The sequence below is a fragment of the Gossypium hirsutum genome, chromosome D11 (genome assembly GCF_007990345.1).
Source record: "Gossypium hirsutum isolate 1008001.06 chromosome D11, Gossypium_hirsutum_v2.1, whole genome shotgun sequence".
Lineage (NCBI taxonomy): Eukaryota > Viridiplantae > Streptophyta > Magnoliopsida > Malvales > Malvaceae > Gossypium > Gossypium hirsutum.
Window position 1 is genome coordinate 66,857,858 of NC_053447.1, and position 25,281 is coordinate 66,883,138.

At 33.2% G+C, this 25,281-nt stretch overlaps 1 long non-coding RNA gene across 1 annotated transcript; it reads right to left on the bottom strand.

Moving 5' to 3' along the window:
* Positions 1-20,271: 20,271 nt before the first annotated feature.
* LOC107930922 (uncharacterized) lies at positions 20,272-22,058 on the bottom strand. The gene is made up of 3 exons (XR_001693091.2): positions 20,956-22,058; positions 20,642-20,739; positions 20,272-20,562 (listed from the first exon to the last, which is right to left on the bottom strand). It is a non-coding gene; the product is annotated as an uncharacterized lncRNA (long non-coding RNA).
* Positions 22,059-25,281: the final 3,223 nt, after the last annotated feature.

A 25,281-nucleotide genomic window follows, 5' to 3' on the forward strand; every position in this document is an offset into this window, starting at 1 on the left:
AAATTGGCCGCCTTTGCATACGTTGAAAAGCTTACTTCTTAAGGGACATGGACGGAAGCGTCAGCCCCGTAGTGCGGAGAAACGATGAATACTCAGCGAGGAGGCTAAGTACGAATTCTAAGCCTCATGAACTCTTTTGGGGATTTTTGACAACCTTCGGCTAGATGGGTTTAGTGGCTCATGGTTGTGGTAGAAAAGAAAAGAAATAAATAAATAAATAAAAAGATTTTATTAAAAAGAAATATGAAAAGAACAAAAGCATAAACTTTTGGGGAGAGAGTGTTTTCAGAAAAATAAATGGGATCCCCTTTTGAGTCACTTCACCCCCTATTTATAGTGCTAGGGGAAATATTCTAATCCTACTTAAATTCCTAAAAGATAAATACATTTAATTGAAGATAAATAAAGATAGAATAAAATCCTAAAAATAATCCTTAATAATTATCTCAATATTAATTATCCTAATATAATTAAAATAGAGTTTAATAGAATAAAATCTCTTCTTTCTGCATTTCAACCCTTGTGTCCTCCATGCTTGCACTTTTGACACCAACTTTTCCTTGTGTCGCACATTGGCCCATTTTATCTCTAAATTCACGCTTTTGGCCCTTAATTTCACTTTTGCCACAAATTCAGTCCCTATGAGATAAAAGATCATAAATAGCTCAAATTAGCAGGATCATACTCGGAATAAATACATAATTAATACATAAAAATACGTTATTGTAGAGTGTTATCACATGTTATAAGAGAAATGGAGTAAGCTCATGAAATCAAGCTGGTTCATTGCAATTCAGAAGAGCAAATTGCTGATATCTTTACCAAGGCACTTAATGTGTCAAAGTTTGTTAAATTGAAAAGGCAGCTAGGTGTTATTAGCATGGAAACTAAGGAAGAGTGTTGAAGTTAGTTCCCATACAGCTAGCTGATCACAAAGGTGGCCATGCACAAATGACAATAAGCAGTCGAGCCATGGTGTGCAGCAGCTGAAGCTTGAAGTTGCTGAATTACTTGGTGCATTTAGTTGTTTTAATTCTTTTGTAATTTAGTTCATGTTGAACTAAGTAGGTGAATGTTTTGATGTAATTTTGATGTTGATTGACTGAAAAATTAGCAAAGTAATATGTGCAAGCTAATCTTGTAAGTTTCAATGCATATTAGTGGTGTTAGGTAGTTGATTAGGTGATTACTTGTTTGTTTTTACAAGTTTGCTGATATATGTAATGGCTTAATGCCTCATTCTCTTGTTAATGAAAATTATCAGTTGATTTCCATTAAAATTCTCTCTTTTCTTTTCTGTTTGTCCACTTGCAAGCTTCTTTTCTGTTTTCTTTCTCGTTTGTTTCTTCTCCAAGCCTCGAGGCTTGCTGTCCAAGCAAGACCAAAAGCAGTCTGCTGCTGTCTCTAACACCAACAATGTTGTTGGAGGAGCTTGGGGACTGCTTGTTAATGGAAGGGAATAAGAGAAGTGGGAGGTAAAGGAGAGGGAAACCAGCAACCCCTAAGGTGTACCACCTCCTCTTAGTAGAGTGGAGGCTGTATTTTTTATTTAATTATCATTATTTAACTAGATCAAGAGAACTCTTGTATTGATTCTCTAGTAACCGTATTTGAGCTATTTACACCTTTCATAAACCTCATTATTTTGTTGGGAAATAGTGGTACTTTATTTTACAAAATAAATTCTAATATTTTTAAAAAAATTATAATTTAACTGATTTACATTGAAAGCAATTAGAAAGCAAAGAAAATATCCTAAACAGAGAATCTCTATTGCCTTCTTTAAAAGCTCCTGGAATTTCAAATTGCCTGCATATAACGAATTATAAAAGTTGAAGCTTTTACCCTTGCCCTATCCATGCCATAGATCCATTCTTATTTATATATGTTCACTCTTCTTTAATTATTTGTGTATGTATGGTGGGTTATCCTTGATAGTTGCCATAGATCCATTGTTGAGAAACTAGTGAAGGGCATGTAGATTTTAGATGCCCTGTTCTGATTTTTCCTTTTTGAGTTGCGTAGAGAAGAAAAAGGGAAAAAAGTGACTTGGATTAATTATCGAGAGGTCCTTAAGTTTTTGTCAAAAAGTCAAAAGAAAGTGTCACATGGCATCATTCAATTGGCTCATATGCCACATCAACAATCCGTTATTGGATTAACGAAATGTTTAACGGCAGTAACTAATTCAAACAATTATATTAATTAGAATGTTTAAATTGAGAAAAAAAGTTTAGAGTAACTAAAATAGGACAAACTCTATTTTAAAATGATCTTAGGTGTAGTTTACCCTATACTTTTATGCTTGTCTAAAATTACTAATTATTTTAGAGAAGAAATTCATTAAAGATTAAGTCGCAAAACAAAAGCAAACACAAAGAGGAGACGAACTACTAAACCCGAGCCAACAGGCTCACCCCATACACCCGAACCTACTGTCTGAAATCCTCATTCTTATCAACATAAAACATGATTTCAACATTCTTCAAAAAAGATGCAAAAGGAAAAGTACGACATTCCGTATGGTTTGCATATAACAAAGCAGCTCACGCAAGCAAGTGGGCTGCGTTGTTGGCAGTACCACATCAACGAGTCCCATTAAAGGACAGACGCTAAAACTAATCTTTTAGCACCAAACAATCATGTATAGCACACCTAGGTCAAATGCATCAATTATACATACTTTTCCCCTTTCAAACCACATACCCATAGTAGCCCAAAATGCATATAGTTTACCACAAATATGGTCTAGCTTTCTATAGTACGCAATCCTCCAAGACCTAATGAAAAATGAGGGAGCCACTACACCGCAAAATCCCATTACAAAGCCAATAACTATGCTGACATAAAGCCAATTCACTTTACTTCCTTCACTGCTACTTGCATTATTCACAACATCAGTTGAAAAACCTTTTGTACTGCAGTTTTTAGTGAGGGGAGGTCCACAAAGATGATTTCCCACTTAAGACAAGTTTTCAAAGCTTTGAAGCTAAGTGCTTGTTGGAATTTGTCCTGTCAAGTTGTTGTAGGACACATTGAAGTGGTTCAAGAAATTCAATTTGGAGAAACTTGGAGGGATTTCACCATTCAATCGATTCATCGACAAATCAAGAGATTCCATCCACTCCATGTTGCCAATGGTGTCTGGTATATTTCCTGTTAGGAGATTTCCTAAAAAATTTAAAGACAATAGTCCAACGAGACTACCAATTTGTTTGGGGATCTCTCCAGTGAGACTATTAGCTGAAAGGTCTATGTTGGTAACAAGTCCTAGGGTGCTACCATATTCATCCTCTCGTCCTTTCAACACCAATAGTGCTTTAAAATAAAATGGGAAATCAATGACTAACGGCGCAGAAACTTCATTCTTGGTTTTTTTTTGTGGCCATTGCACTAAAATTATTGAAACATTTTGGAATAACTCCTGAAATGTTGTTTTGGGCAAGGTCCAAGTTCTGAAGAAATTGAAGATCACAAATTTTATGAGGGATATGACCATCAAAGTTATTTGATCGAAGGCTTAGAATCACAAGGCTCGAGAGCTTATCACCAATCCATGCTGGTACGCATCCACTGAAATGATTTTCACTAAGATCAATCATAATCAAATCTCTAGAGTTTTACAATGTGGATGTCAATTCTCCAAACATACTATTGTTCGAAGGTTTAACATAAAAGGATCTGTATATTCCAAAGTAGGTGGGATTTTCCCTGTCAAATTGTTGTTTCCTAAATTTAAATAAGCTAAAGTCTCCCAATGATTCCAACAATCTGGAATTTCTCCAATGAGTAGATTTGTATCAATGTAAAGAGTTACCATCCCTCTTAATGATGGATTGCAAACTAATTCAGAAAGGGATCCCGAAAATGAATTATTTGACAAAAATAAAAATCTTAAACTTGAGGGTACTCTTGGCAATGGACCTGTAAAGCGGTTTGAACTTAAGTCAATAAAGTTTGTTACATTCAAAAATGAAAACTCTCCAGTAAGTTGATTAAAGGAAAGATTTAAATTTGTAAATTTTGTGGGAAGGTTTAAAAACCAAGTGGGCATGACATCTGAAATTCCTGCACAGGAGATATCCAAAGAAGACAATTTCTTTTGAAATTTTAACCACCAAGGAAACTTTGGGCCAAGATGCCAGTTACCCAATTCAATACTTTCACGTTGAAATGGGGGAATCCAACTGAGTTTGGTTCAAATCTAAGCCTATTGTGTGACGCTGTTAGAGTTGTCAATCTCGTGAGATTAGAAAAATAGGTTTCTAATACAACTCCTTCAAATAGATTATACTCAAAAGCCAGAGTTTCCAAACTTTCCAATTGTCCAAAACATGGAGGAAATGTACCATTTAATTGATTTTCTGAAACATCAAATAACTTCAAAGATGACAGCTCCCCTATAGACAATGGAATTCGACCATTTAATTGATTTTCTGAAATATCAAAGAATTTCAAAGATGATAAGTCCCCTATCGATGATGGAATGGGACCAGAAATTTTGTTTTGAGCAAGGGACAAGTAAGATAGATTTTTAAACTGCCCAAGTTGATCAGTTAAATGGCCAGAAAGTTGGTTATTGGTCATATCCAATGACTCTAAGGAATCCAAACAACATCTAGACAAACTCTGCAGGATTTCTGATATTCCACCTTCAATTTTATTAAATGACAAATCCATCTCCTTCAATTTGCACAGATATTCCAGTGAGGTTGGTAATCTTCCTTCCAACATATAATTTAAAGAAAGATCAAGGTGAGTAACAGAGCTTAAGTTTCCAATGGCACTCGAGATTGTTCCTTGTAACTGGTTACCCCAAAGACTGAGGAACTGAAGACGGTTTAAACTATACAAGGAATTGGGTATGGATGAATTGAGATGATTCCCACTAAGATCAAGAACTTCAAGAAACGAGATGTTCCCAAAGTAATCTGGAATTGGGCCTTCCAAAGAATTGCGACTAAGATCAATGGACACAAGACCATGAAGACTAAATATCCACTTAGGTACTGAAGAAAAGCGGTTCCCAAAAAGATCAAGAACAACCAGTGATTTTGAAGAATTAGCATTGATCGAAGATGGATCATTGTCTAAACCACAACCTGACAAGTGCAACTCTAACAAAGAAGGAAGTTTAAGTGTTACCTGCACCCAATCAATTGCTTTAGAAAGATCCGCACCACTCAAATCAAGGTGCTGCAAGGAAGAAAGTCCAGAAACCCATTGAAGACTTTTTTGTTCGTGATGATTACCTCTAAGATCAAGATACTGCAACTTTGAGAGATTCCCAAGGTTATGAGGAATTGTTCCCTGAAATTGTGCATAAGAGAGGTTAAGATATGTCAAACTCTCCAGCAAACTGAAAAATTTCGGGATATGTATGCTGCTAAAACTGTTATAGCTCAAGTCCAGGGAATTGAGATGCTTCAACTCCAGCAGTGAAGGATTTATTTTGCCTCCTAGGGCTGAAGGTGAAAGAGGGGGAGCAGCCAAGTGCAGTTGGTTGACGTGGCCTGTTGAGTTATGGCAGACAACACCAATCCATTTACAGCAATCCCCTCCTTCAACCCAAGAAGATAACCTGTTTGAAGGATCAGCAAGATCATTCTTGAATTTCAGAAGATCTTCTCTCTCACTTTGGATGCAAAGTAGGTTGGAATTGGCATCACAAACGCTAAAACAGATAGCGGGAATGAGAAGAAGAAAAGGGAATAAGGAAATTGGAAGAGTAGTCATGGTTGCAATTGCCATATCCCACAACTCCAAATATATAGACTAAGCTTAGCTAAAAAACAAAAATACATGAAGCTCATGGAAGTTTCTTCCAAAACCCCAAATTTCCACAAAATACATTTTATTGATAATAGTCTGTAGGAAATTTGCTATCAAGGGAAGTTTCTAATTAATTGCATTAAAAATTTTGACTTTTTACTAACAATGAAAAGAGAAGAAAGATGAAATCATCGGAGGAAAAAAAAACTTATATTAATAATTAAGATATAAAGTAACAAATTTAATATGAATTTCATTTATTAATTTAAAGAAATAATTTACTTTTTACTTCTTCCAACAAAATTTGAGCTTTAGAAGAAGAGAAATAAAGTTGTCAATAAATAATTCCCACTCCCACGGTATTTTTGCTGTATGTTTTGCTAATATTAATCAATTTGTGGAAAGAGAATATCAATTCAAATATGCATAACGATATTTGTGGCCCTTAAACATTTTTGAAAAAAAATCAATTTAGCTCTTACTGTTTTATTGAGTTCTTATTTAGTCCTCAAACTTTTATTTTTTTTGTCAATTGAATAAGTTTGGACGGAAAACATAACAGAGCTATTTGTTAATTTAAAGTAATTGTTGACATATAAGCTATGTGTTTGGAAGGAGTGACTAAGGGAATGAGCACTCTTTCAAGCACTACAATAAAAAAGTAAAACAACGGACACAAAGATTGTTTATGCAATTCGGATTCTGTACGTCAGCTGATCCTAATTCAGTAAGAAATATTCAGTATCTTCAACATTTACAAGAAGTAATCCTAAATCTATCACACACCAATGACAATTTTCTCACTTTTGCATATTGAAGACTGATACTCTCACCACTAAATTGACCCATTTGAATTTAGCAAGTAAAACCACAACACAATTGGTTTCACTATCACAATTCACTCATAAAATTAAGTTCCACACTTAAACAAACTATGTGCTATATCTCACTCAATACATAATATATACAAGTTTCTAAATTATATAGAATATTTCAAGACTTGCTAACATAAAGAAGATTTATCACAATTCTTATTAAACAACAATAAGATAAGCTGAACGCAATAGGATAATAATAAACAAGGTAAACATGGACTCTTGACAGCGAAGAATGACACGTTCCAATTCAATCTAATATCCACGATCGAAAGAATTATATAAATATGACCAGTTTTGATCCGATCTTTCAATTATGTTCCCAAGTGATATGATTTTCTTTGATGGGCTAGATATATATACAATCCACATAAACAATATAGACCATAATTTTGGTTTAATAAATTGCCAAATTTGTCACACATATTCAAAGACTCAATCAATCCTTTTTTACTTTTCATATTTTTCAACACTATAACTTGTGTTTGGATGAAGAATTTTCAATATTTTGATATTTTTAAAATGCTAGAATTTTAGAATTCATAAATTCAAAATGTTAGGATTTGCAATTGCTTTGTTTGAATAAATAAATAATTTAGAAAAAAAATTAGGTTAATAGAATTTTAAAAATTAAAAATAATTATAAAAGAAGAATAATTATATTAAAATAAAAATATAAAAAATATTCAATATGGACATTATTAGACAATGTGTATTAAATCAAATAAAAATTTGGAGGAATTTTGAAAAACCACCTACATAAGTGAAATTTGAACTACTAAAATTCCATCTTGAAATTATCTAAAAATTTTGAAATTCTTCAAAATATTTACCTGTACAAATAAATTCATATTTACAATTTTGAAAACCTTGACACAAATGAAATCTCTCCTATAAATTCTTTACCCAAACATATCCTTGTGCCACTAATGCAGGATATGCTAGATGCTAACTTGTCATCAGCACCACAATTGTAACACCCCAAACCCGACCTAGACGTTATGGCCGAATCCGGGAGTGTTACGAAGAAGGGTTTTGAAACTGTTTTTACTTTGACAAAAACCTTGTGAAGTTATTTGATATAAAGTGTCCAAATTTTGCAAAACATATTCATTTACTTATTCATTACCAAAATTGTCGTTATTTTCCAAAACATAATTGCAGCGAAAATCTTAAAAATCATTATATTTTAGAAATCTAACTCATATTTACAGAAAAACCTTTATTTTCGTAAACTGTTTCTCACAATCATCACAGGATAGAAAACAACCAAAACCAATAGTTAAAACCATACAATCCAAAGAATCCCAAAAGTTACAAACTCTCAAATAAATCCAAATTTTTTTAAAAAAAATCAGAAACTCAAAGGCAGTTTTAAACTAGTGGTCACCCTGAGCCTTCGTCACACTGACCCGCCTATGTCCGAAGGTTACCTAAACAGAACAGACAAACAGAGGTGAGTTTTTGTAAACTCAGTGTGTAACCCAACAGAGATAGTCATGCAATTTTACACAGAATTCTCATAAGCAGAATAGATACAAATATGGACTTAAGTCCTTAACAGATTCAAATATCAGAATTAGATAATCCAGACAGTTACATAGAATCCTACCCTCATCCTTTACCCACTATCCCCATCCATCCCATCACACCATATGAGGTTAAAAACACCCTCCTATCCCTACACACCATATAATGTCGACGCGACACATAACAGATAATATACAGTCAAGCTGCCAGAATATAGGTGTAAGGTCGCATTACAGATCACTTCCTCCACATATACAAATCTCATCCCCACATACAGATATAGAATACAAACAATAGATATAACAGAATTACATGTCTAACATTCTCGTATATAGATATCATATATGCTCACACAGACAATCAGACATATACATCAGTATCCTACTCAGATCAGACTATCCACATGCTAGATCTCATATAATAGGGTTTTGTTAGCTATTACTGACCCTACAGTAGGCCCATAGTCAATCGGAAAGACCCGTGCAATCCTAGGAAAAATTGTAGAATTTTGGGTCCATATTCCCATGTAGGCCGACACGCCCAATTTGGCATTGCTCGTGTGGGCCACACGGCCTGGCCCAAAACCCACATGCCTAATCTGGCCTAGCTCTTGTGGCCTACACGGCCACACATTCACTTTCACATAGCAGTGTCTCACGCACAGCCACACCTTCAGCAATCACACGACCGTGTATCGTACACGGCTGGCCACACGCTCGAGTGGCGTTGACAGTCCCCCTTTTCAGCTTTTGTCGAACCTCATTTTCTCATGTTTTAGGTACACACCTGGTACGATTTTAATTGTACTGCAATCCCGAGCCCACCAGAACCTAAAAATCAACATCACACACTCCCACAATCAGTTTTAATTCTCAATTAAACCAAACCAACAAAATCGACAACGGTGTAATTTAAGTGTTCAACACTTACCCACTTCCCTGAACGGTTTCGACTATGATTTCGCAAGAGGAGAGCCCCGTTCTTTACGATTCACTGCTACCAATACCCAAAATCAACTAACGAAAAGAAAAGAATAGAATCGATGTAGAACGACTTAAGAACAATTCCCAAACCCATACGAAATTCACCCCCTACACTTACCAAACCGCACAACAACACCGAAGAACTGGAATACATTGCCAGAATTCAGAAAGCAAGGGAAATAGAGGATTTTTCTAGTTAACAGGAAAAAGAGTCAAAAGTTTGAGAAATTTTGGAGGAGAGAGAGAAAAAGAAATAATAAAAAAATAAAATAAAAACAAAATGACAACATATCCCCAAATTTTCTCCCACTCCCCACTAAACCACAACTACCTCAGAATTTCGGTTCCACCAAACCTCTATCAGACACTCGAAGCAAAAATTAACATACTTATTCACACAGGGATTCAAACACAAAACCTCCAACAAACTAACTCTTTACCACCAGACGAGTAAGCCTATTCTAATATAAATTTACAAACAATACTACGTAAGCCTACCTAACAGAGATAAGGCTAGGATAAAAAATAATAGAATTTCCAAAGAGTGGGATTTGAACCCAATACCTCATACACATACCCAAAACACTTAACCACTAAAACATGTGTTAAGATTCATAGAAACAAAAATAAATTATTCAGGGTGTTACAACAATTCATATGTACTTTATGCTAATGTAGTATTATTTTATCTCATATCTCATATCTCATATTAGCAAATAATTTAAAAATTAAAACAAAATGAAAAGTTAAAATAAAAAGTCAAAAATAATTGAATTTTATTTCAAAGGGAATATATATTTTATTAATAAATAAAAGTTAAACTTTCTTTTTCTTATTATCATGAACTTAATTCTTGTAGAAAAATAAAACTTTAAATGAATCAAATTAATATATAATATATTATAAAGACCCCATATATCCATTGGCAACAGCTAGAAAATGACAGAAAAAAAAAATTGGCTAATCCTATTTACTACTATTTTTGTTACTCCTAATTTGAAGGATCAAGGAGGAAGAAGACCAGATCTATGGCTGCCACGTCTACTCATTTATTAAGCTAATCAACTGTTGGAATTTACCAAACAACATTTTTTTGCTGAAAATTATTTTCATTGTAAATTATTGAAATACAACAAAACATATTAATACATAATCAAAACACACTTTGATCCAATCTCCAGTAAATTATACCAACTTTAGACCAACATGTTTACACATGTTTTTTTCCCATCAAACTACATACCCATAGTAGCCCAAGACACATAATCTGAATCCAATGCCCTCCATCAAACTACATACCCATCAAACTATATTTAACACTTTTCCATTTTCATTGTCTTTTGCCCATTAACAACCACTTGGTGTCCATCTTCTTTATCACAATCCAATGCCCTCCAACTTATAATCTGAATAATTAGATGCTTTAAAAATAGTGCCATGTTCTTCAACTTCCTCTAATTACCTATAATCCATCTCTGTTTCTTTCTATTTTGTTCCCTGAATTTCCATTTTGCTTCTTTCTCATAGTTTCATCATGCCTGTCATTGGAGAGACAGCTCTTTCTGGGTTTTTGAAGCTGCTGGTGCACAAATCACTCAACTCTGCACTCGACTTTGTTGCTGATCACAAGCAAGTCGACCAACAGCTGAAGCAGTGGCAGTCCATATTACTTGATATCCAAGTTTCCCCATGGTTAAATTTTCAAAAGAATTTATCTGTTTTAGATATCAATTTGGGTCAACAGCACACGTCCACCAACTGCACTTGGCCGCTCCTCTTTCACCTTACGAGATATCCAAAATTTCTGCATCAGAAATATCTAAAACAGATAAATTCTTTTGGTCAAATTATAATATTAAAATTTCTAAATTAAAAATATTCTAATTTTATATACTCTTTTGTATATTTAAAATATAAATCCTTATATATTTTTTTAAATTTATATTTAATTATTAACACCATTAAAATTCTCCTATTAAATATACTAAACATATTTTTTATTCATGGTGAATGTGGTATGATGGATGGACTTACATTGGTGTTTTTCATGCATTGGGGGTTGGGTTTTACACTTTCTTCTATTCAATAATTATTTTAAGACTGCATTACCCACGTTTTAAGAGTGCATTATTCACGTGAATTATTTTCCATCTCTCCATTTCTTCCACCCACTATCCTTTTCAACATTTTGCATATTTAAAATCAATTTCTTAGTTTTAATAAATTATTTCAACTTAAAATATATCTTATATACATCTAGAATGTTTCCCATTGATAATCAAATGCTTAAACTAAGTTGGCAGCAAAGAACTTCTCGGAAATTTCAATCATTCTCAGTCTCGTGCCTATAAATTTTGTATTTAATAAGTCCGGTATATATTGTACTTTTTCATAATTATATAATAATAATTTAATTATATGCATTTAAGGATTAAATTGATATAATTTGCAAATATGAATAATTAAATTTATTAAATTATTCTGAATTAGGATCAAATTGATAAAATAAATAAGTTTTGAGGAATAATTATGTTATTATACCAATTAAAAAAGAAACATGTCTTCACTTCCATTAACCATTCAACGGAGACTGACAATATAGAATCGATCTAAAACGTTATGATAAAATTGAAAATTTATATAATTGGGTGGCTAATTATATAATTTGCCCTAAAAAAAAGACCTAACATGATTTCACAATAACTAGTCCTAACTCTCAAGTATAGCTTGGGATACATCTAAAAAGAGCCATAATATATACAGAAAATATTTTAAAGAAAATACCTTGGAGATGACCATCCTAGTCACGAAGAATGCATCCACAGCGCGCTGGACAAGGTTTGCCCCAAGCCGATCCATCGACATCAAATTTCAACTTACTGACAGGAGGAGGGGTCCAAGAAACCAAGTTGCGATGAATTATTTTAGGAGTCGAACGAGGTCCTTCAAAGGGATGCATCCACCAATCAAGTTCAGTAACAGATTCATGATCAGATACCTTAATCCAAGCAAAGGATCAAAGTTTACAGAGGTTTAATAAAGAACCAACATCCCACCATTATTCTTGAAGACCGTCTAGAAGTTTAACACCTTTCGCTGCGCAAACTATGGAACCAACCCCCATATCAAAGCAATCTCACAATGAAAATTGCCCTGTTTGGGATAATGCCACTTTCTCTTCTCCAGCCAGTTTCCTGCACATCAGCTATAACATGAAAGAAAATGAAAAAGAAAAAAATTAAAAAAACCATACATACATACATAGGTAGAAGTACCATACTAAGAGTCGGATTATATTTTGTTATTTTTACTAAAAACATGAGCAAATTAATTCCTCTACCATAGATTAAAGAGCAAACTAGTCATTTTTATTAAAAATTTCATTTCATCCATTTATATTGTTAAAGCTATCGAAAAAAGCTAGATAAGGTGAATTTCAAACAAAGATAGCAACCAAGTAAGACGAGTTTTTTTTTACTAGCTCATGATGCTTCAACTTGATTTTTATGTATATACACTCACTTAAACTCAAATTTTGTTTAATACTTTAGCCTTCTATTTTGACCATAACCCTTAAAAGATCTAATCCCATGACCATTCATATGAAAATTTACGTAATGTAGATGTCAAAAAAGAAAAAAGAAAAAAGAAAATTTACGTAATGTTTTATATTACGTTAGCTTTTACAGAATTAATCCGAATTAATTATATTTTACAAAATAAAAAGTGATATTTTAATGCGCGATACAAAAATTTGACTCTAAAAATTTTAACGAAAAAGTCTGATCCACCTTGCTTCAAACTCAAATTTTAAAAATAGAATACCATCTCTATATGGCCGAGGTGGATTGAATCCCGACAACTTAAATAGAACTTTTGCCAATCTCAATTTCAAATATTGGTATGTGTTTGACATGAGTATATTAAAACTTTTATAAATTGTTTCATAATGTTAAAAATTGAATGTTGATAATGACAATGTAAAAAGATGGCAAAGAAAAGAAAGAAAAATAGAACATATAGATTTTATATGGAAACCCTTTCAGGAAAAAACTACAGGTAGATGTGAAGAAAATTCACTAATGTCGAATTCAAATGATACAATAAGAGTTTTGACTATATCTATTTATAGGTTGAAAAAGTCTTATTCTAATCAATGTAAAATATATTATGCTGATAATTGCTAATATATTATACTACTAAATCTTCTAAAAAGAAAATATATTTTGTTTAACTTGACTTGCAAGTAAGATTTTGTTTAACTTGACTTGTAAGTAATGTCTTAGAATTTGAGTCATAGAACTCTAATAATCTCCACCTTGATATGAATTCTCAACAAATAAGTTCTTCACCATGAACTTTTAACAAACAAGTTCTTCACCTCTTTCACGAAACCCCTTAAAGGTATTCTACAACAATGAACACCAGCCAAGTCCAAATAATGCTCGAACAAGAAAATATATTATGCTTAAACACTCCTTGTTTACGGATTTTTATGGAGAGATATTGTACGTAATGCAAGGTATTTGGGGGAGTAATTTGTAATAATTTGGGTACGATTTTAAGGTTGCAATTATCTATTAGGATAGGGTAGATTAACCTCTAGCCAATAGTTATGTTGAATGAATTGTTAAATAAAATCATTCAATGAGTGATGCTTTACAAATGTAAGATTGATGAATTCAAATTGCGCTAACAAATTTTGTATGTTGATTTTTTTTTCACTTTATCGCTTTGACTCATGTTTTAAATTTGTGTTTATTTCTCTCTTTGCTTTGTTTATTGCATTGATGTGGTTAAACGGTGCTGTCGAAATCTAATATTTTATGAACGCATTAAACTTTCACCCATTAATTCCATTAACTCCATATCCGAAGTTCTAGTGCAATTACACTTAGCACACACACGTGCCTGTGAGAAAAAACTTATTTCTCCATTTAATATGTGACTTCATAAGGCACCAAGCAGCCATTCAGTCAAGGGCATAACACACCCTGTAATTGGTCCCACCAGGGCAAGTAAATGTGCAAGTTTGATCATCTTTAGGGTAACTATATATATCGGGGCATCTTGCCTTGAAGAACATAGACAAAGTTAGAATTTTTTTGTCGGAATTAAATTATATATTTTTATAATAGTATAATGTAATTTTGTCATTTTAATAGTTTATATTTTTATAATTTTTAGAAGGTTAAATCAAAATTTTATCATTTTTAAGGGAGTCAAAGGGCAATTTTACCATTACTAATTTAAAATTTTATAAATTATGAAAACTTTTGAATAACGTAAAATTTTAAGGGAGTCAAAGTACAATTTTATAAAATGTAAAATTTTCCGTTTTAGGAGAACCAGACTCTGCTAACCCCTAGATTCATCCCTGTTGAATAACGTAAAATAACCCGTTGGGCCACAATTCCCTGAATTGCAACAATATTGATCGGCTTTGTAGATGGTGCAAGGGTTATTGCACACACCTGGGGCTTTCAATAGATTAGGGCACTGCCCTACGGTATCAGCTGCGCATCCAAAGATTATAAATTCCGAACCTGCTAAAAAAATATCAGAATTTGAATTTGCCCCTTCTAAATTGGAACATTTTCTTATTAACCAACCAAAGCGAATGGTTGAACAATGCTGAATTGCCTAAGTCAAGGTCTTTTCAGTTTGCTAAGGCATTGATTGAATACTAACAAAGAATCTCTGTTATTCTCTCATTTTCCCTTTGAAATGATGGATTAAACCTATAAACGTGGAATAACTGGTAATTTATACCATTTCTTTTAATTTTTGTGCTTAGTTTTTACTTAATTAATGTTTAAGATAAGATTTGAATCCTTGTAACTTGTCTGAGTGGATTTGTTTCAAGTTTCATCGGGTTTAAATAAGGGTGTAAGGAAGGGGTAGATCGAGTCTCAACATCCTTCACTTCTACATTGTTTTCAATTTTTAAAACTTGTAGTATTTTTATACTTAAAAATTGGGAAAAAAAAATTATTTTGAGCCTCAAAAAATTTATAAAAATATAAAATTTTAGACAATGACATTCGTATCTATCTGTAGTATGGACGAAATAGCAAATGAAAAGAGAGAGGAACCTTTGATCTTAACAAAAAGAAAAATACTATTTATTCATACAACACATATGGTAGACATGTACATATGCACATAAGCTTATGCTATAAGAATAGTTGATTTCTTGGGTTCATAGATAAGAAGCAAAGCCCTAAAGAGTGAAAAATATGGCCAATACTTTGATTTAGAATCTTCAATCAACTAAGTTAAATTTCGGATTTAGAACCTTCGATTTCATTGGATTCCTTTTTCTCTTACTTATTATCGTCAAGATATTGTTGGTAGATATAAAAATCAAAGCCCCAAAGAGTGAACAACATTGCCCATACCTTAATTGCATCCATTTTCTCCTTATAAAACAGAACACCAACAACTGGAACAAATGGCAAACTAAGCATACTCACAGCATTTGAGAACAAAGATGACACCAAATAGATCAATCCCACTACTCCCATTGTACAAATCTGCCATGCCAAATCTGTTCCAATCAAACTCACTACATAAATCACCTTCCTTTATTCAAATTTCTCCATTTCGAACTTTAAATCCATGAAATCCAAACTGAAAAAACAACACGAACAAACAAACAAAACTCGAAACCAATGAAATGTAAATCTGCATTTCAAACACAACACTAAATGTGCCCTTTTTCAGTATTTTGTCAAATAAGAAATGTGTTAGAGACAACAATAAAGCATAGCATGCTGAAGCACCAACTATTGCTATAAACCCAATGGTGTATTCATTCTTTCCTACTGGATTTTTCTCATCTCTTTTGGTCTCAGAACTATCGAGATGAATTGCAACCATTGAAGCTTGTTGGAATTTCGATGTTAAGAAAGGGAAAATTACGGAGAAGAAACGAGTAATTTAGCAACAAAACTATCTGCTAAAGTTTTCATCTATTTTCACTCAAATTTTGAACAATGAAACAAGAGCTATTTATAACAAGAAAAACTCCTAAATATGGAAAGAAATAAAAAATATTTTATGCTAATAAATGTAAAATATATTATACTAATAAATACTAAACATCCTAAAAAATTAGAAAACATAATCTAAAAACATAACTTGCACGCAAGTTCTTTAAATCCAATTGCTAATTCGCAGCTTCGTGCTTCAAACTGCTCACATCTTTATAGCAACCCTAGTTCGCATTTTACCCATGACCCCAATTCGCATTTTAAATCTAGTTCACCAAAGTAATCAACTCATGAATTACTGTTCATTTGTAAGAGCTCGCCACTTAATGTTCATTTGAGGTAGCTTCCCAATCTTAAAGGGTTTGCCAATCCTGCATGTTGCATGAATGGTCATCTCGCAACACTCCTCCTTGACCTTCATATTGCGAACACTAATTTTATCTCTCAGCTTCTCAAACATTGTCTTTCCAAGTGCTGACATTTCAAACATATTCTCCATTTGCAACTTAAACTCCTTTACTAAATAATTGATGCTCCCAATCACAAACAGATCGTCAACATATAATGAAATAATCAGCGAAGTGACTTCGCTAGTTTTCTTCACATACATGGTGGGTTCGCTAGGACACTTTTCAAATCTCAAGCTCGTAAAGTGCTCGTCTATCCTCGCATACTAGGCTCGCGGAGCCTGTTTCAATCCGTATAAGGTTTTCTTAAGTCTATATATCTTACTTTCTTTTCCTCTAACTGCAAACTCAGGAGGTTGCTCCACATAGATTTCTTCCTACAAGTATTCAGAAAAGTTGATTTAACATCCAGTTGATTTTCCAAATCATTTATGCTGCCAAGGCTAATAATAATCTAATCGTGTCCAGTCTTGCTACTGGTGCAAAAGTCTCCCAGTAATCAATGTCATATTGTTGCCTGAAACCTTCCACAACAAATCTCACCTTCAACCTATTGAGTGAAACATCAGCATTGAGTTTGGTTTTGAATACCCACTTGACGTCAATAAACTTTTTGTGCGATGGTTTGTTAACAAGCTCCCAAGTCTGGTTCTTGTGAATCATATTAAACTTCTCCCACATGGCTTCTTTCCAGCCTTCTATGGTTTCAGCTTCTTCAAAGCTCGCAGGTTCAAGTAGTGCTATGTCAGCTCAATGATAGATCTCATCAATTGATCGCGTTCCCCTTACCGAAGTTCTGTCAAAGTCTGCTTCAATTAGATCATCACCAAATTGCGATCCCAACTTACTTCCATAATTATAATGTTGCAAACCTTATTCACACTTCATTTGTTCAAGTATTCAACTTTAGTAGAATCCTAATTCTATGCTTTTCCTTATTCGAACACAATATCCCTGCTCACAAAAATTTTATTAGAGGAATGATCATAAATTCTATAACCCTTTTTATGTCTACTATACCCAACGAAAATACCTTACTGCAACCTCCTCTCTAACTTGCTTATTTTCACATGTTGCATAAAAATAAAACAAACGCAACCAAAAACTTTCAAGTGAGAAGCATAGGGTTTATTCCCAAACCATGATTCGAATGGAGTCTTCTTTTTTACAGCCTTGGTTGGTAGCCTGTTCAACAAATAAATTGACGTGTTCAGTACCTCAGCCCAAAATTCTTTTGGCAACTTGTTTTCAAACAACAGACATTTCAATATGTCCATTACTATCCTATTTTTCCTTTCGCACACCTCATTTTACAGCTGAGTGTAAATGTTGGTGAGCTGATGATGGATTCCAACTTCTTTATAGTAGCTTTCAAATTTATCAGAGGTGTACTCAGTTCCATTATCAGGCCTGATCTTCTTCAGCTTGCTTTCGGTTTGGTTCCGAACTTTTACTTTAAATTTCCAAAATACTTCAGCTACGTCAGTTTTTTTGTTTCAAAATATAAACCCAACAATACCTGGTACAATCGTCAATGAACAAGACAAAGTATCTACACTCATTTAATGATGATATTTTCATAGGTTTGCGTACATCAGAATGAACGAACTATAAATTTTCAAGAGCTCGCCAAGTTTTGTTTGTTGGGAATGGTAACCTCGTCTGCTTCCCAAGTTGACATACTTCGCAGATGCCACTTTGCTCCTCAATACCGATTATTCTTCAACCCAACTTGCCTCACATGTTCAACTTAGGGACTTATAGTTCACATGTCTCCATATTTTGTGCCAAAGGTTCACGTCATCTACAGAACTGGTATAGGTTTTTGGGTTCGCCAAATTCCAGTCTAACATAATTTCTATTTTTCATCGAACCTGTTACAACTTCCTATCCCAATAAATCAAATATAATGCAACCACAATTTTTAAAAGCCACGTTATAATTTTTCTTAAGTAGTTGACCAATGCTAAGGAGATTTTGATCTATTGCAAGTACTCATAGAACATCTAAAATTACTTTAGTACCTTATGGCAAGCTAATCACCACTTCGCCTTTGTCCTTAAGTTCTAAGAGTTCGTCATTACCAATCCTCACCTTAAGATCACAACTTCTATCAATTTTCTTGAAGATGATTTCATCTGAGGCCATGTGGTTGGTAAATCCACTATCAATCAACCAATCTTTCGCGAATCTATTTTTTGATGCAGAATATGTGGTTGTGAACACTTGCTCCCCCTGAATATGATCGCTTTTAGCTGTGAGTGTGCACATTTTATTACCTTTTCTTTTTGCATACCTTCTGCACGTGTCTCAACTGCTTGCATGATATGCATTTTATATCTGGTTTGAACCAAAAATATTTCTCCAGGTGAGTTTTTCTCTTGCAGCGCGAGCATGGATGATATTTCTTTTTCCACCATCTTGCATCAACTTCTATTTCATCTTTGTCCAACCTTTCTTACTCTTATGTTTCTAGGGTTTCACACTTTCAATACTCAAGGCTAGTAATGCTTCTTTTGTGTGTTCCTCTTGCCTTGATGCTCTTATTTGCTCTTGAACATATAGGGCATTTATCTACTTTGGAAAATAAGTGGCTAATAGGTCCCTTAAGTATTCAATTTGTTGGAACATTTGGCAGCAAACACCAAACAGATTTGCAAACAGAAGCAAGAAGAATCGAAGCAAAAAGAAAAGCAAAACAAAAGCAGTGAACAAAGTTTGAATACTCAAAAAATTGTAACTGAACATTACCACTTTTTCATTCAAATTTGAAATATAAAAGAAGTTACAATGTACATTGACAGTTACCTAATGTATTTAACTGCCCCAACTAATACAAACCTAGTTGCTAGCTAAAATTAATCAAATATAGCTGACCAATCAGCCATTACATCAAAAGATCTTATCACTAACTTAACTTCTACTAACATTACAAGCAAACTAAGATTGAACTAGACCAAATTACATTAAAACAAAACAGCAATGTTGGTTGCTTCATTCGGTCCAAAAATCATTCTTGCGCACCAAGCAAAATGAGCTGAGCTCTGTAGGTGCTGCTGGTCTCGACAGTAGCTTACTGCTGGCTTCATGTTGCATTGCAGTCCAGCTCTCAACACAATTGAGGAAATCTTAGATTCATACCCCTCAGGAAGTGTTGTAATGGCCTTCCCAACGACAATGCTATCTGCGAATTGTTCCTCAAGTAACTTGATGTTATTAACTACCAGCATAATTTTGTTTGCATATTACTTCACTGTTTCAACCTCCTTCATCTTCAAATTCTCGAAATCTCTCTTGAGATTAATGAGTTGTTGCTGTTTGGTCTTGTTTGAAGCTCCCTTTTAGCTTATTTCAACCTTGTTTTAGAGTCTCATGTGCCATAATACGTGTGAATATTACATTTGAGAAGTCATTCTGAATGCAGGACATTGCCTTTTTAGCTTGCTCGTCACTTTGGTGCTTGATTTGAGCGACTATTACATTGTCCCTTAATAGTGTGAGCTCGATATCAATATTCACAACCTCTTACAAGTCATAAGTTTGCAGGTAGGTCTTCATCTTAACAACTCATATATTGTAGTTTTCACCATTAAAGACTAACAGTGAAGGTGGACAAAAGTTGCAGAATGCATGTTTAATTAAGAAAGAAGCAACAATTACCCTTCAGAATAGAAGTTCTGATACCGATTATTGGAATTTCGATGTTAAGAAAGAAAGAATTGCAGAAAAGAAACAAGTAATTTAGCAACAAAATTATCTACTAAAGTTTCTATTTATTTTCACTCATTTTTTGAACAATGAAACATGAGCATTTATAACAAAAAAAAATTCTTAAATATGAAAAGAAAGAACAAAATTTGATGCTAATAAATATAAAATATATTGTACTAATAAATACTAAATCTCCTCCAAAGCTGGAAAACATAACTTGCAATCAAGTTATTTAAATCCAATTGCTTCGTAACTTCATGCTTCAGTTTGCTGCATCTTTACCATGACCCTAGTTCACATTTTAATTCTAGTTAGCCAAAGCAATGAGCTTGCCAATCACTATTTATTTGTAACAGTTTGCCACTTACTGTTCATTTGAGGTTGAACTTGAAGGTTGTTTTGTGATATCAAATTCCAAGCTATCATTCCCTCGTCTATCAATCTCTTTGCCATTTTTATTTGATGCCTTAGAGTAGGCAACAACTTTTTCAATTAGCAAAAGGAAAAGAAAATTCAACAATACTCGATATAGATCTGAAGAACAATTGACAGTGTTGTATATTTTCCCTATATTCACAATGTAGAGATACCATGATAGGTACTATTACATTCCTCGTTATAACCAAGCATGAATACAATGATCACTAACAACGATGTCTGAAAGCAAAGCATTGTAAATTACCTATGGTGAGAACATCCGGAGTACATGGAAACCTGCTCTACTAATCCTGAAATTTCTTCATCCGAAACAGTTGTTGAAATTTCCATGAGCAAAAGAGACCTATCAGTCAAGCCCCCCGGGCAGTACCTAAAAATTGTTACATCCGGAGCTGAATGTCCCCTGCATGACACAGTTATTAAAGCAGAACCTCGGGCCCCGTGCTCTCTGAATCGGATAGGGAAGTATTCATTTCTTCAAAATTCTCAGGCCTTGCCTCCAATCTGACCCAAAACCATTCTCAACCAGATTGTAAATGGTGATGCAGTTGTTTATAGTTCAAAAGTGATTTAAGATCCTCTCGTATTCATGGTCAATAAAAACATAACATGATGTTATGAGAAAAGAAAAAGGAGAGGAATCTCTATATATACCTGATTCTGCTTCGAGGCAAGAGAATTGCATTCATTCTTCATTGTGTTGGTCAACTGCAGAAATCTTTGCTTCTCCCAATCTAACCCTCTTTGATGTTGGACTGAGTTTTGCTTCATGTACAGTATTGTGTTTAGATTCACAAGAACTATCATGTAAGCCAAATGGTTGAGATCCATTGACTGGATGAACTGCTGAGATTTTATTCCAAATAATAGTAGATATCCTTGGAGTACCATCGCGAGAGATGCATCGAATTGAATGGGAGAAGTCCTCAAGGAAACAATATCCCTCCAACTTGATATACCAAACTTAAAGCAGAACTGCCTATTATCATACTTGGACGAGAGCTGAGATAAAATCAGAAGCAGACCATGGTGAATCCAATATGTGAATCAATAACAAAAAAAACCCAAAAATGTTACAGAAAGTCAAATTCTCGTAGCATATATACAATTAAATATGTTATGTTTATATTATACTTTGCGTAAACTACATTTAAGGTCACTCTAAAATAAAATTTGTTCTATTTTGGTAACTCTAAATTTTTTCTCAATTGAGATAAAAACTTTGCGGACCTTTCTATAATTAATCCAAAATATTTCTTTTCCTTCTCTCCTCTCTGTAACTCAAAATGGAGAAACCAAAACAGGGCATCACAAAGCTACCTGTCTTTCACCATTTTCTCAACAATAAATCTGCAGCAACTACCAATGATAACCCATCATACATCCTCAAATAATTAAAGAAGAATAAACATATATAAGTAAGAATTGAATGAAGATGTTTTCAAAGATTTATCATTGAATTGGTTCAATCGACTCGCCCAAATTATAAATGCTAAAGAAATAAATTACAAGCAATTGAACGAAGATGGTTTCAAAGAAAAGACACGACCTATGCTACCCTCTATGAATGTTGACCAACACCAAAAGAATTCACTCTTAATCGCCACGAATGTTCAACCCTTAACGAAAATTGTTTCAATTTATGTAATTAGATAATATTTTACACAAAACATTAACACAATTCCTAATGATTTATATAATTAAATAATATTTTGTCTAATTAAAGCTTAGTGAAAGCTTATTCTAGAAATTACATCCTAGGACTCCACTATTTTTGTGACTTAGAATTGTATTTTTACTAGATTTGGGGCTACGTTTCGCTGTGGCTTTTTCTAAGCATATTTGAAACAGAAACATATAAATATGAATGGTGGATGAACTTGAAAGGAATTTATGCAATGATAATTGCTGTCGAAATCTTTTTGAGATCGTTTTGAAATTGACTTTTTATTTTTAAAAAAATGAAAATGGAGTCGCCACCAATCACTTTCAGGAGGTGTGATCGGGCCACCTCGTAATTTGATCATTTTAATAAGAGGTTTGATTTACTAAAAAAATGTTTTTCGGTCTACAAAAATCCAAAAAATGGGTTCAGGAGTTGGTTATGCACGAGGAAGGATTACCACCCTCGTTACCTCCAAAATTGGTACCCAATTGATTACTTGATGTCTTAATGTCGAAAATTAAAAATTTGAAGAGAATTTAAAATACGATCCCTTTGTATTAAGATATTTTAATATAAAAGACTTTATTTTGAATTAATCGAGAAGAAGGATCATGCCCCGTGAGTTAGGCCATGACACCTTTAGTTTACGAAAACCAGAATAATTATCGTTCAAATCGTTGCTTAAATCTCGTTTTTATATTTTTGAAATGGATATTCAACTATTTTGGTTTTAGAAAGAAGCCATATCCCGTAAGTTAGGAGCACGACTCTTCTAATTCCAAAAATAATGAACATTGCCGTGGTTTAAAAATTTTATTTTTTATGCATCATGCGAATAAACAAACATAACACTTAAAACGATATGCATTTAATTTATTTGGGCATAATATACACATGGATAAATGCTTAAACTTAATGTATGATATATTGATAATGAAATAATTTAAAATGGTTATGTGGGTAAAATGATAAATAAAAAGTAAATAAAGGAATATTATAATAATGACATAATTATAATAATATTAATAAGCATATTATAGTAATTATAAATAAATGAAGTAATTTAAGATAAATAAAAATGGAAAATGCATGATTAAAAAGATAAATGGACATGACATGAAAGTGCCGAAAATAATAGGAGAAATAATAAAATAACAAGAGCACACTAAAAATAAAATAATAAATGACAATAATAAACAAAAATTGTACCAATAAAAGCATGTATACAATCTAATTTTTAAGGATGTATAAAAAATAAAGAGGTAATAAATAAATAGATAAATAGATAATAATAAAATAGTAATAATAATAATAAAGACACAAAAGAAGAAAACAAAAGAAATAAATAATCGATAAAAGAAAATAAAAATATAATAAATAAATGAATAAAAGGATTAAAATAAAAAATAACTGAATAATATATAAATAGATAAGTATATGAGTAAATAAATGAATAACGTAAAAGGAATAATGAATAAATAAATAAGCGAATAAGTAAATAAATGAATAAAAGAATTAAAATAAAAAGGACTTAATTGCAACTTAAATGAAATTAAAATTGTAAATCGGGACAAAATAAATAATAAGGGGCTAAACTGTAATAAAATAAATGAATAAATAAAGGACTAAATCAAAATTTAAATGAAATTTAGGGGGCTAAATTATAAATAAAAATAATAAAACAGAATAAAGAACCAAAATGAAATGTACGAAAAGAAATAGGGACTAAATGGGAAAATATCCCAAACCTTATTAAACCCACCGTTTCTTTGGCAAATCAAGGGGAAATAGGACCAATTGAAAGGCATTTAAAAATGGAAGGACTAAACCGACAAATATCCCCCATACAAAACATGCGGATCATAGGGATGGTTCTGGTCAAGTCAATGGGTTGACTAAAACGACATCGTTTCAGGTACCCACCTCTTTAAATGGTCTAAGGACCAAAATGAAAATAAAATAAAATAAAGTGGAAAAAAAAAGATATGACTAGATTGAAACAAACCGCAAAAGCGGAAGGACCAAGGCAGAAATTAGACCCCCTTTTAAAAACACGCGGATCCTGCTAGGGTCGGGTTGGCAGTTTTTGGCTTCAAAATGACGTCTTTTTGGGGCACGCCGGCCAAAACGATGTTGTTTAACCTAGCCTATATAAACAAAAAAATTATTAAAAAATTCATTATGTTTACTATTTTTAAAAAAATTTTGAAAACGTTTTTTCTTTTTTTTTTCTCTGAAAGGGGTCTGGGTTCGGCCATTGGAGCTACCCACCGCGGCCACCGGCCATCAGCAATGGTGACTGCCATCTTCGATGGCTGAAAAAATCCAGAAAATCCCTGTTTAATCCCCTTTTTTTTTCTTAAAAACCTCATTTTGGGAAAAAAAGGTCAAAACATTAGAGAAATTGGGCCGACGGTCATGAAACCTTTCGGTTTTTCTTCCCTCCGGCGAAGCCTTCAACTAAGCCCTAGGGGGACTCTAAGGCTTCTCGAGTCGGACACGGGCCTCCGACGACCGAAAACAGGTAAGAAATCTTTCCTTTTTATTTTTAATCTTATTTATTACGAAAAAAATAAAAAATCAAAAAATTACCTTTTAACTTTTTCTTTTCTGTTTTTTGTTGCTTTTTCGTCTCATGGAGGCAGTTGACGATGACAGACCTCGAGGCGCGAGCTTGTTGACGTGGGTGCGGCCCAAAAGGGGGCTAGGGTTTCTATTTTTTTAAACTGTTTAGGTTTTTGGCCATTTGGGCTATTAGGGTTTTTATTATTTTGGGCCATTTAGGCCTGTAAATTTGGGCTTGACATTTTCTGTAATTGGATTGTTTTGTTTTTTTAGTTTGGACTTTTTTTGTATCATTTTTGTTTAATTTTTCATTTTATTTGTTTGTAATCTGGGCCTGGG